Here is a 12,570-nt window from a genome sequence, read left to right on the forward strand (position 1 = left end):
GCCTGTCACTCCAGTTCCAGATGATGTTACACCATCTCCAGGCCTCTGCAGATACTGCTATGCAGCTACCTAATGTGTGATTCCAACTGTCTGCCACGATGAAAGAGGTAAGACTATAGGAATAGTAAAGACCAGTGTCTATTAAAGCCTGAAAGGAGGATTAATCAGCAGAGCACAGACATTTTTAGGGTAGTGAAAATACCCAGGATGAAAACAGGACATCCATTTCAAAAACACACCCCTAGAGTGAATGTTGCCTAGCCTGGTCAATACAGCAAGACCTGAGTCACAGAGGTGAAGAGTCTCGGGGAGGAACAGAAAAAGGGAAAGAAGAAATTGGACACAAAATAGGCAGTAAAGCTGTCATGTCTCTCTCCTGTCACACACAACCATCAACAAAGAACACTTCTGTGACTGTGAGAGTCAGGGGGATTGTTAGCCAGCCATAAGCAAGCCACCTGCAAATCTACAACAGAAACTCGGGGTACCCTCCAAACCAATTCAGCCTGACACCACCCACCTACAGCCAGTGTCAACCTCAGGGTTTGAGGACTTGGCCCCCAGGCTGCCCACACATGCTTTGGATGTCAGTCACAAACATCACAAACCCCAGGTTACATCACCTTCCCTCTGACCCACCCATTAGAAATCAATATCATCCTCCACATGCTATTAATTTCTCTGGAAGCTCCCAGAACTCCAGAAAACATTTACCAGATTTTTCTAAAAAGGGTATTATAAAGGAAACAGTTGAGATGAAGAAGGGAAGGTCTGGGAGAAGAAGTGAGAAGCCCCCACACTCTCTCTGAACCCTCTATCTTCACTGTACTAAGGGTTCAGAAGTCCTCTGGGCCCAGTCTTTTGGGTCTTTATGCAGACTTCATTGTGTGGGAACAATTTCTACCAGACTGGGTGTGTCCACTTCAGTATTTTCTCTTGGCTTCTCTGAGCACCATGCCTCCCTGCTGGGCATGCACAGAGCCACTCTGGGATGAGGAGGGATCTTACAACCTGCCATTGTACAAAGATAGGCCAGAGAATTTCTTTAGAGACAGGTCCAAGACAAAAAGACAAATCTAGTTTATGTGCCAGGAAAGGGAGACAAAGACAAAATAAAAAGCCCACTATGAGAAACATACAGATCTAAAGATATTTGACATTCCAATAGCTATCATGATTTTAGAAAACTAGTACCTAAGTCCATTTTGTTTCCAGCCCACCAGTGAGGTACTTGCAGATGACTATCCTGCTTCCTGCCAAGTTACATAATGCTCCATGATGTAGTGATGATGGCCTTTAGAGAGACAGACATCTGGCCCAAATCCTCAGCATTGTGACTTTGGGTGAAATCCAGTATTCATTACTTCAGAGTCTTGGCTGTCTGGAAAAATGAGAGTTAATAACATCTCCAATGCAGGGCATTTAGGGTAAGCTAATTAATATTTAAATAAGTACTGAGCAGCACAATTAAGTATGTGTTCACTGAATCTCAGCTTCCAGGCATGGCTGAATCAGCTGCATAGGTGTTGATCGTCTTGAGACTGTAGCCTGAAAGGAGTTAAGGGCAGTCAGTAGGAGATCCTTTGCTCTGTCTCTGGCACATCTGGAGCCAACCTAAGAACCACATTCAATTCCCCTCATCTCTTCACTCCCACCCAGTGATGAGTCCATGTACTCACATACTCAATAGCTGCATAGTGAGAGTCAAGTACTGAAGCCGGTGAGAAGTGGAAAGAGGCAGGTATGGGCCCTCCCCCCTCAGAACTCATGCTCTACTCCTTTGGAAGAGTCCCACTCTCTTGAACTGCATGCTCTTTCATGTTACATTACTTTCTTCAAGACTGTCTTGATTTAAGATATAGCAACATGACTCAAGCTGCCACTTGGAATTCCTGTTAGGTTCTTGGATTAGACCCATCTGATGCAGATGTTGGCTCACATCTCAGTAGGCTTACACATCTCAGTAGACTTTCCAAAGACATAGCCTTGAATTGATGATGAGGACAGCTGGCAACACATTCACCTTTTAGGATCTGCCCATCAACAACAGATCTGGCATCTTCTTCCTCCTCCTCTTTCTTTGTTTTTGATGATGCTGAGAATTGAACCCAGGATCTTGGCATGCTAAAAGCAAGTACTCTGCCACTGAGCAAACATCTCAGCCCTGGAATCCCTTTATGTAATCTTTCATGTCCCTAGAAATTTGCTGGTGAGTCTCAGAGCTATTAGCAAGGCCATTTTCTATAAATACTTGTTGCCAGGACTGCAAAACTCTTATCCTCCACAATAAGGATGTTATTTCCAAATAATAAAAGATGCTCATTGGGCTTTTCATTTCAAGCCATGGTGAAAGGAATGTTCTTCCTCAGTCCTGCTGCTGTTTCTGTCTTCAAGTGTCCAACCCTATCAGCCATAATGGAAGAAAACACATGTAGTTGGTCATGCCGCCAACACCTTCAGCACAGCGTGTGTAGCATCATGTCTTCAGACTGCGTTTCTCATTGAGAGGAAAACATGTGGTTGAAAGAAATTCAATAGTTCTGTGTTTGTATGGTGTTCTTATTAGTAGACAAAGCTCTAAAATAATAATTATATATAACTTTTCGTGATAGGGCCAAGTTTGTGTTTTCTAAATAATTTTAAATATCAACTGCTTTGAAAAAATAAAAATACATTTTAATCAAAATATTCTATTTTTTAAATTCATAAATTACATTTGTCATAGGTGAATGTGGTAATTTGAATGTAATTGGCCCCCATAAGCTCTTAGGGAGTAGCACTATTAGAAAGTGTGGCTTTGTTGGAGTAGGTGTGGCCTTGTTGGAGGAAGTGTATCATTGTGGGAGTGGGCTTTGAGGTCTCATATATGTTCAAGCCATGCCCAGTGTCTCAGCCCATTTCCCATTGCCTATGGGTCAAGACATAGGACTCTCAGCTCCTTCTCTAGTACCATGTTTGCCTATACACCGCCATGTTCCACCATGATGATAATGGACTAAACCTCTGAACTATAAGCCAGCCAATTAAATGTTTTCCTTTGTTACAGTTGCCATGGTCATGGTGTCTCTTCACAGCAATAGGAACCCTAACTAAGACATGCATAAATATGATGAATTAATATATAAATTAAAATAATAGCATAAAAGTAAAACAGTGATAAGAGGTTCCAATGAGTCCTTTTCCATCTTCTTCTTAGTTGAAGGACTCTTCCCCTCTATGGAATATGTACTAGTAACGATATTTTATGTGAAAATTTACCCTAATGGCTTAACATTTGTCCTTCATATTTTTCTCTTTATTCAAGCAATCATTTAACCATATAAAACATATACATATATACCCACATATTAATACATGTAAAAATATGTGCAATTTTATATCTTGGATTCTTATGCAATGGGATTCAAAACATATCCCAGGAAGTCAACTGGAATGTCTTAAATTAATTCTTATTATTGTTTGCAAAATATTCTACTTTCTGCCTTCTGTTTATCGTATTTACCTACTTGTGGAGCAATGCCATCCTCATAGAGTGCTGGGGCACTAATATTTTTCAGCTCTACATAGTGTGAGCAATTGATAAACAAATGAAAAGAAACAGACAAAAGTAGTATTATATATATATATATATATATATATATATATATATATATATCATAAATGCTGACTGGTATGGGTGAGACAGGCAACCACAAGATGCATGCAAACTCCCATCTCAGAATATGACTTGCCCAGCCATATATAGCCTATACACTAGCACTACCATTGTATGGAGTGTGTCCTGCTGAACTCTAGCTTGAATAAGATTAGAATGTGTCTGCTCATCAGTATAACCCCATAAAAGAAAGCCCTAGATGGGAAGCCATGGAGACAAGGTTATGGTGGCTGAACTAAATTGATACCATCTCCCAAGCTTACAACTAAACTAGTCCTTCTTCTGTCTGCAACAGGAACAAAGAAAGAATTAGAAGCAAAGTCAGCCTTGCTATAGCCAAAGCCTTCCATGAGAGCCCTGAGTTCAGAAGCAATAATTTTGTTTTAAATATATTTATTTTTATTTTTAATCATGTGCATGTAGGAGGGGCATGTGATCATGAACACAGGCACTGGTGGAGGCAGAGCATCCTCTTGGGGCTAGAGTTACAAGTAATTGTGAGCTGCCCAATGTAGGTACTGAAAATCAAACTCAATGCTACTCTACTACTGAGCCACTCTTTCGGCCCCTAGAAGCACCATTTCTAACAGTTACTTCGGGGATAATAGCACTAGGGTAATTTTTGATAAAGCAAGACCCTTTAGCCTTCTTCTCAGTGATTATGTTTTTGTTTTTATTGAATTTCATTGGGCAAAATGAGCTAGGGGTTGAACCCATGGCATTGCACATGGTAATCACACACTCTACCACTCAATATAATATCAACTTTTCCTTTATGAGCATCTAGGAACCTTTTTTTTCTCCCATGTGGTCTTCTAGTACCCCAGCTCCATGTGCTGCTTAGATTGCAGTCAGTCCTGAAAAAGGACAGATTTTTAAAAAAGATTTGTTACATTACAGCAGCAGTTTGTCTCGCCCAGGAATGTAATACCTTACTGTTATTTTCTTGTATTTTATAGCCTTCTTTAATTATATTCTGTGAATCCTCAGGAAAACTACTTCCAAATATTTTATCATTTTTAGCTAAGATTCTAAATAGATTATTTTCTCATGTCACTATCTACTTTCTCATTACTACAGGAAAGTTACTTGTTTTCTGCATTTTTTCTATACGTCCCCTTAAATGTTTCTAGGAATTTAATTTTCCTAAGGAAAATACTACATGCAAATATGTGATAATAAATGTGAAAACACTGAAGATATCACCTGACTCCTAAGAAAACACTAATTACAAAAAATGTAGTTCCTCTTCAAAAGTAAGAAAACATCGGTAGACTGATTAAGGATGTTTAGAGCAGGGACACTCTTACCTAGCAGTTAAATAGCCTGAGCTCATCACGTCCTCCACATGATATCTTACCAGGCTGCACTACACCTCTTCTATTTCTAAAGCAATAAAAGGGTGTCTTGAGAATGTGTCAGCCTGATTCTGTACCAGAGAATAGAAGATTAATACTAAGCCACTATATTGCACAAGATGAGGGATGAGAACAACCAACCATCAAATTTGTCTTTTGTCTAATGCATCAGAAACTAACCCTAACATGACTCATGGAGCTGCCGTCATGGTGAGGGAAGAGAGAGGTGGAGTCTTCTCTATTTACACCTCTCGTTAGAACAAATTTCTAGAAAGTGGGCCACATATGCTGCATCTAGTCTAGTCTTGGTTCAAAGGATTGTTCTTTGACAGACATATCTAATGTTCAGACTAAGAAACCCTTGGGATCCTAGAGAAGTTTAAACAGAGAAAGTAAATTGTAATCATATTCTGAAACAAAGCAATATGAAGTAGTATAGAAAATTTCTGTAGATTAACCAACATATCTCACTAAGACAGATTCATGAACAATTTAAGTAGACAGTGGAGTCTATCCTTAATGTCAAGGGGTACAATTATGACATTGCAAAGAAAGGCCAAGCAAACATATTCCAAACTGTAGATCAGCATTTTCCCATCCACAAGATGAATGCAAAGTGGGTTCTCATGGGGTAGTGTTATTTTGTCCCCTGAAAAGCAGAAGTGATAAAATCTTTTTGAAATTTCTATTCTCACCGGTTAATCATTTCAGGAAGTATCTCATAACTTCTGGTTAGGATACAATAGAAAAATCACAGAGAAAAGTGAGTTGTGCAAGTTTTACAGGTCTTGCGAATTCACTGGGAACTACTAATCACACAAGCATAGATGCCCAGTACCTCACTGGTAAAACGTGAGTCTTGAGTCAAAAATGGGCAGGTCTTGAAGAATTAAGTTGACAAGCTACTTGCAGTTAGATATATGCCCTTACCATGCCACAGCTGGTGGTTGCCCACTGCACTGAAAACTGAGATCTTTGTACTGCTTCTTCTCAGTGTGTCGTGCTGCTCACAGACAGCATCCTTTCACCATCGCCATGTGTGATGTGACAGAGAGCCCAGGTGCTGACCAGTGGCCTCTACATCTCCAGTATGGGGTTGAGAAGCCAGTAGAATATTCCACTTGATATTTATTTCTTCCCTTGGAAGAAGAAATGGGATGTGATTTAATTCACAAAAATTATTTTTACCCAGCACTCAGGAGGCAGAGGCTGGTGGATCTTTGTAAGTTCAAGGCCAGCCTGGTCTACAAAGCAACTTCCAGGACAGCCTCCAAAGCTACACAGAGAAACTCTGTCTCAAAAAAAAAATTTTTTTTAATATCCCTAAGAATTGCTAGTAATGATACTGGTACAAGTCAAACAATAGAAAGTAGACGTACTTAAAGTCGAGGATCCTGTGGTATTTAAAGCTGTAATAGTCAGATTAGATTCTGTCTTTAATACACAGGTAGACAGTATCTTTTTTTATTGAAAATAGATTCTTCTGTCTTATAATACATCCCACCCACAGTTCCCTCTCCCTCCACTCCTCTGAGTGCCCCTCCCACCAGATCCATTCCTCCTAGGTTTGCCTTCAGAAGAGAGCAGGCCTCCAAAAGATAACAACTAAATACTACAAAACAAGATACAAGAAGACAAGGCAAAAGCCCTCAGATTGAGGCTGGACAAAGAAACCCAATAGGAAAGGAGTCCCAACAGCAGACAAAAGAGTCAAAGACACATCTGCTCCCTCTGTTAGGAGAGGAGTCCACAAAACACCAAACTAACAGCCATAACATATGCCTGGTGTGGACCCATGCAGGCCTGTGCTTGCTGCTTCAGGCTCTGTGAGCCCTTATGGGCCTTGACTAGTTGATTCAGTGGGCCATGCTCTCCTGGTGTCCTCTGTTCCCCCAAACTCCAACAGTATTTCCTCCTCCTCTTCCGTGGGTGGGGTTCCCTAAAGCTCCAAGGGAAGGGACCAATGGAGAGTTCCAATTCAGACTCTCTACATAATGTCTGAGCAGGGGTCTCTGTACCCACTCCCATATGCTGCCAGAGGAAGCCTCTCTGTTGACAAATGAAGAACAAGACACCAATCTGAGGTCTCTGGGCTATCCTGGCTCCTGGTCTTTCAAGCAGTGTCAGGAGTGGGCTCCATATCATGGCATGGGCCTCAAAGTAAGTCAGACATTGGTTGGCCAGTCCCACAAGTGCTGTGCCACCATTACCCCAGCACATCTTACAAGGAGGACAGATTGTAGGTCGACCATTTTGTGGCTAGGTTAGTGCCCAGGTTTCTTTTTCAGTAACCTGCAGATCACCTTCTCACACCAAGGATGCTAGAATGTAGAGGTGAAGGCTTCGTGCAAACACCAGCTCAACCTCTCTAAGTTCAATAAGCTATGTACTGATGTCCTCAGCAATGGGGACCCACTATCAGTTTTCAGAGAACAACCCACTGTCCTAGCTTTAGCCTGGGTAAATGGGCCCCTTGGCCAACAACTCAACTGGATGCAACCTAGCCTATCATTGGAGCCTTGCATAGCTACAAAAATGGCCAGTTTAGACTCTATCTTCCATTACTAGGAGTCCTCACTAGGGTCAACCCTCATAGATTCCAGGAAGTTTCCACTCTACTAGGTGTCCACACCAGCCCCAAATACTCCCAGTTCCAGCCATCCCTCCCTGGACTCTCTCCCTCCATCTCATTGCCCCCCCCCATTTGATCCCTCCGACTCCCATCCTCATCCACCCCCTGTCCACCCACAAATCTATTCTATTTCCCTTCCCCAGAGAGATCCATGTACCCCCTAGAGCCCTTTTCTTTACCTACCCTCTCTGGGTCTGTGGGCTGTCGCCTGATTATCATTTATGTAACAGATAATATCTACTTATTAGTGAGTACATACCATATTTGTCTTTCTGGGTCTGGATAACCTCACTAAGAATTGTAATTGGAAAGTTTCCCCAGTCCAGCCCCCCACCACTACCCTGTGGTCCAGGCAAATCTCTCTCACCTGCCAGCCTGCAGCCGCTAGGACCCAAGTAAACACACAGAGACTTATATTATTTACAAACTGTATGGTCTATGGCAGGCCTCTTGCTAGTTATCTCTTATATCTTAAATTAACACATTTCTATTTATCTATGTTTTGCCACATGTTCCATGGCTTACCTATCTGCTGGCATGTTGTTCCTTGGGCGGCAGGCTGGCTTCTCTCAGGCCTCTGCCTTCCTTCTTCCTGTCTCTCTCTTTTCCTTTCTGCCTCTAAGCTGCCTTGCCATAGGCCAAAGCAGCTTATTTACTAACCAATAGGAGCAATATATATTCACAGCATACAGAATGACATCCCCCAGCAAAGGATGATTTTTTTTTTTAGTTTCATCCATTTGTCTGCAAATTTCACAATGCCACTTTTTTACCAGTTAATTGATAGTGCATTATGTAATTGTACCACATTTTCTCTATCCATTCTTCAGCTGAGGGACATCTAAGTTGTTTTCACTTTATTATCAATAAAGCCACAGTGAATATAATTGAACAAGTGTCCTTGTGGTAGGATGGAGCGTCCTTTGGGTATAGTTCCAAGAGTGATACAGCTGACTCTTGAAGTTGATCAATTCCCAATTTTCTGAGGAACTGCCATGTTGATTTCCATAGTGGCTGAACAAGTTCTCATTCCCACCAGCAATGGAAGAGAGTTCCCATTACTGCACATCCTCACCAGCGTGAGCTGTTTCTTAGGCCTTCTGACTGATGTAAGGTAAACTCTCAAAGTCATTTTAATTTACATTTCCTTGATGGCTAATGACATTGAATGTTTCTTTAACTGTTTTTGTCAGCCATTTGAGATTTTTCTATTGAGAATTCTCTGTTTAGATCTGTATCCCACTGTTTAATTGGATTATTTCTTGAGATAGAGTTTCTTGAGTTCTTTATATATTTTGGATATTAGTCCTCTATCAAATGTGAAGTTGGTGAAAATCTTTTCCCATTCTGTATGCTGCTGTTTTGTTCTATTGATGGTGCCTTTGGCCTTATAGAAACTTTTTAGTTTCATGAAGTCCCATTTATTAATTGTTGATCTTAGTGTCTGCACTGTTAGTGTTCTGTTCAAAAAGTTATACATGGATTTGGTTGTTTGTTTTTTGGTTTTTCAAAACAGGATTTTTCTGTGTAGCCCTAGCCATCCTGGACCAGGCTGACCTTGAACTCAGAGATTTGCCTGCCTCTGCCTTCCACCTGCTGGGATTAAAGGCATACACCATCCAGTATGGGAGACAGCATCTTTAAAAACTGTAGAACAAAGTTGTAAATCCTTGTCTCCACCGTGAGAGAGAAGTTAGGAACTTGGCTAGGGTGGCTGGGAGAAGAAAGAAACTCATGACTTCAATATACACTTTTTTAAAAGGACTCAAGTCTATCTGTTTTACCTCCAACAATCACAGGAACCAATGGTAAGTTTATTCTAAATCTATATTGTGGTTCATCTGGAAAACTTCTCACTCATACATTTGAAAAAAAAAAAAAAATTCCCACAAGTAAGCAATTCCTAAATCAGACCAACTCATAGCAAAGAGAGCCTGACCTGGTTCCCAGATACATTCACTTTTAAAATTTATATTTGGGGCTGGAGAGATGGCTCAGAGGTTAACAGCACTGGCTGCTCTTCCAGAGGTCCTGAGTTCAATTCCCAGCAACCACAAGGTGGCTCACAACCATCTCTAATGGCATCTGGTGCCCTCTTCTGGCCTTCAGACATGCATACAGGCAGAACATTGTATACATAATAAATAAGTTAATTAATAAAAAAGAAATTGAATGCTTATTGCTTAACATATATAAAAATAAATAAATAAAAATAATAAAATAAAATTTATATTTACCCTCTCAAGTCTGGACTGGAGTCAGCATATAAGTCAGGACATAGCTCAATAATAGACTGCTCAGTTAGCCTGTGCAAAGTCCTGGGTTTAATCCTTGATACCACAAGCAAACATTCTTTAAAAATATTCCCAAGAATCACAGAAGCATGGTGAAGTGTTGTGGGACAACAGCTTGGTTCCCACTAATTAAATGCATGCTGTTCTCTGCAGCACTGTCAGACTTCCTGGAATGTCTGGATGTCTCCCCTAGATGATCAGAATGGAAGAGGTATATAGTTCCCACTGCCTTGAAAAAACAAAGGAAGACAGACCCATACTTTTTGCAACCCATATCAAAATACAGGTACATTCTTGATTGGTGGCACTAATCTCAGTTCATGAATTGTGAACATCCAAGCACAGTGAAACATAAAAAAGTAGTAAATGTGACGTGCACTACATACATGTTTCCAGTGGAAGCAATGGAAGCCAGTGAAAGCTTGCCAGGGAGACCAAGGTCTAATTAGTGATCTGTACTTGATGGATGAGAGAGCTACTGTAGATAACGAGTTTCAAAAATGGCATGGAAACTTCTGGAGACTCTGCCCATTTGAATAAGTATTCACTTTCATTGCTTGGCTTCTGAGGTTCAATTTCCAGCAAAGAGAAGATGAATTCTTTAGCTTGTGTTGGATCTGCTTTCAGCCTCTCCTGTCTTCACATGGTGCATTAGTTAGGGCACACAACCAACACACACAGTGAAGCTCCCCTTTAATTGTTATTGTTATTGTTATGATTCTCATTTTAATTTTAGTCTCTTGAGCAAGAGCCAGTTCAAGCTATGCTTGGGTTTCCAAGCCATTATCCAAGAATAATAGCTTCATTGCTCAGGCAGAAAGCATTGGAAAACACTCAGTGGTTAAGAGCACTGTCTGTTCTTCCAGAGGACCCAGGTTCAAATTCCCACCACCACATGGCAGTTCACAACCTCCTTAACTCCAAACACAAATTAAATAGCAAGAGAAAGCCCCACTAAGTGTAGAAAAAACTACCTAGAATCACCCTCCAGATTAGTTTTACAACCACATAAACAGAGCTATACCAGTGTACTTACCTTGCTAAGAGACCAATCTTTCAAAGAACAGGAGTCGTGGGCTTACAGTCACCATGTAAGTCAGTATGGAGGATCCTCAAAAGACTGAAAATAGATGTACCATATAACCAAGCTACACCACACTAGGTATTTACCCAAAAGATTCCAAGTCAGCATATCACAGCAATTCTTGCATATCTTCCATGTTTACTGAAGCACTTTTCACAATAATTTAGTTATGGAACCAATCTATGTGTCCATCAACAGAAGAATAGATAAGGAAAATATGGTCTTATACACAGTGGAATGTTTTTCAGTCATAAAGAAACATGAAAATATGTCACTTGTCAAAATATTGATTCATATGGAGATAATCATATTAAAGCAATTGCATCAATCTCAGAAAGACAAAGATCACATGTTTTCTCTCATTTGTGGGTCCTAGAATTAATATAAACACATACAATCATATATGCATAGATGGCATAGAGTAGAAACAAAATTGTCTGGGAAAATTATTGGGAAAAGAGAAGGGGAGCAGGGCATGGGAGAACATGCCACAGGCAGATCATACACTTACATGGAATTTGCTTTATTTAACCCAGAACAGTAAAATAAAAAGGAACTGTTAAAGGCACAGAGAATAATAATAATAATAATAATAATAATAATAATAATAATAATAGTCAGAGAGCCCCATCTGCCTGAAGATCCCTTTGCTGTAAGCTCAAGAATAATCTAAAGACTTGCAAGATAATAAATTCTGGGGGAAAAACGAAAGCACTTGGCTTGTCTTTTCTTCCCCACCTATTGGAATACTACTCACAAAGCCTTGTTTCTTCATATTATTTCTTAAGAAACTTACCTTTTTAACTGAAAAATTAATACATTCTCAACCTGCATGTGATGGTGCCCATCTGCAGTCTTAGCGTGCAGAAGGCTGAGGCAGGAAGACCTGGAGTTCAAGGCCAGCCTGGTCTACATAGTGAGTTCCAGTCCAGGCAAGGGATACATAGTGAGAGCCTATTCTAAATAGATAGATAGATAGATAGATAGATAGATAGATAGATAGATAGATAGATAGACAGACAAACAGATAGATAGATAGATAGATAGAGTCAAAGGCAGATAGCACTTTAGGAACGATACCCAAGGTAGTTCTCTGCCTTGCTACACACACACACACACACACACACACACACACACACACACACACACACCAAGTATAATTTTAAAACATTTCATAGTAACATTCCTGTATATTTCACCACAATTTAAAAAGAAACAGACAAAATGTTTCCTATCAGATTTTTTTTTTAAAACTCCTGGCATACACAATCCTTTCTGCTAAGTGTTCTAGGATTAAATGAATTCCCTGGAACAAAATGCTTCTAAAATGATGCACAAATACTTTCAAAGATAAAATTGTCCTTCTTTGAATATTGTGCAACCATCGGAGATCTAGCTCCCTCCCCTAACCTGGGGTACAGCCCAGGTGTTGGGGTGCTTCTGATCATGTAGCAGTGTGCAGGCTGGCAGCCTCAGGAAATTAAAGGAGTAATTAAAAGAGCACTGTGATAACCTATCTGACAGTTGATCTACTTTCCCTCAGTTAT

The sequence above is a fragment of the Onychomys torridus genome, chromosome 13 (assembly GCF_903995425.1).
Source record: "Onychomys torridus chromosome 13, mOncTor1.1, whole genome shotgun sequence".
In the NCBI taxonomy this organism is placed as follows: domain Eukaryota; kingdom Metazoa; phylum Chordata; class Mammalia; order Rodentia; family Cricetidae; genus Onychomys; species Onychomys torridus.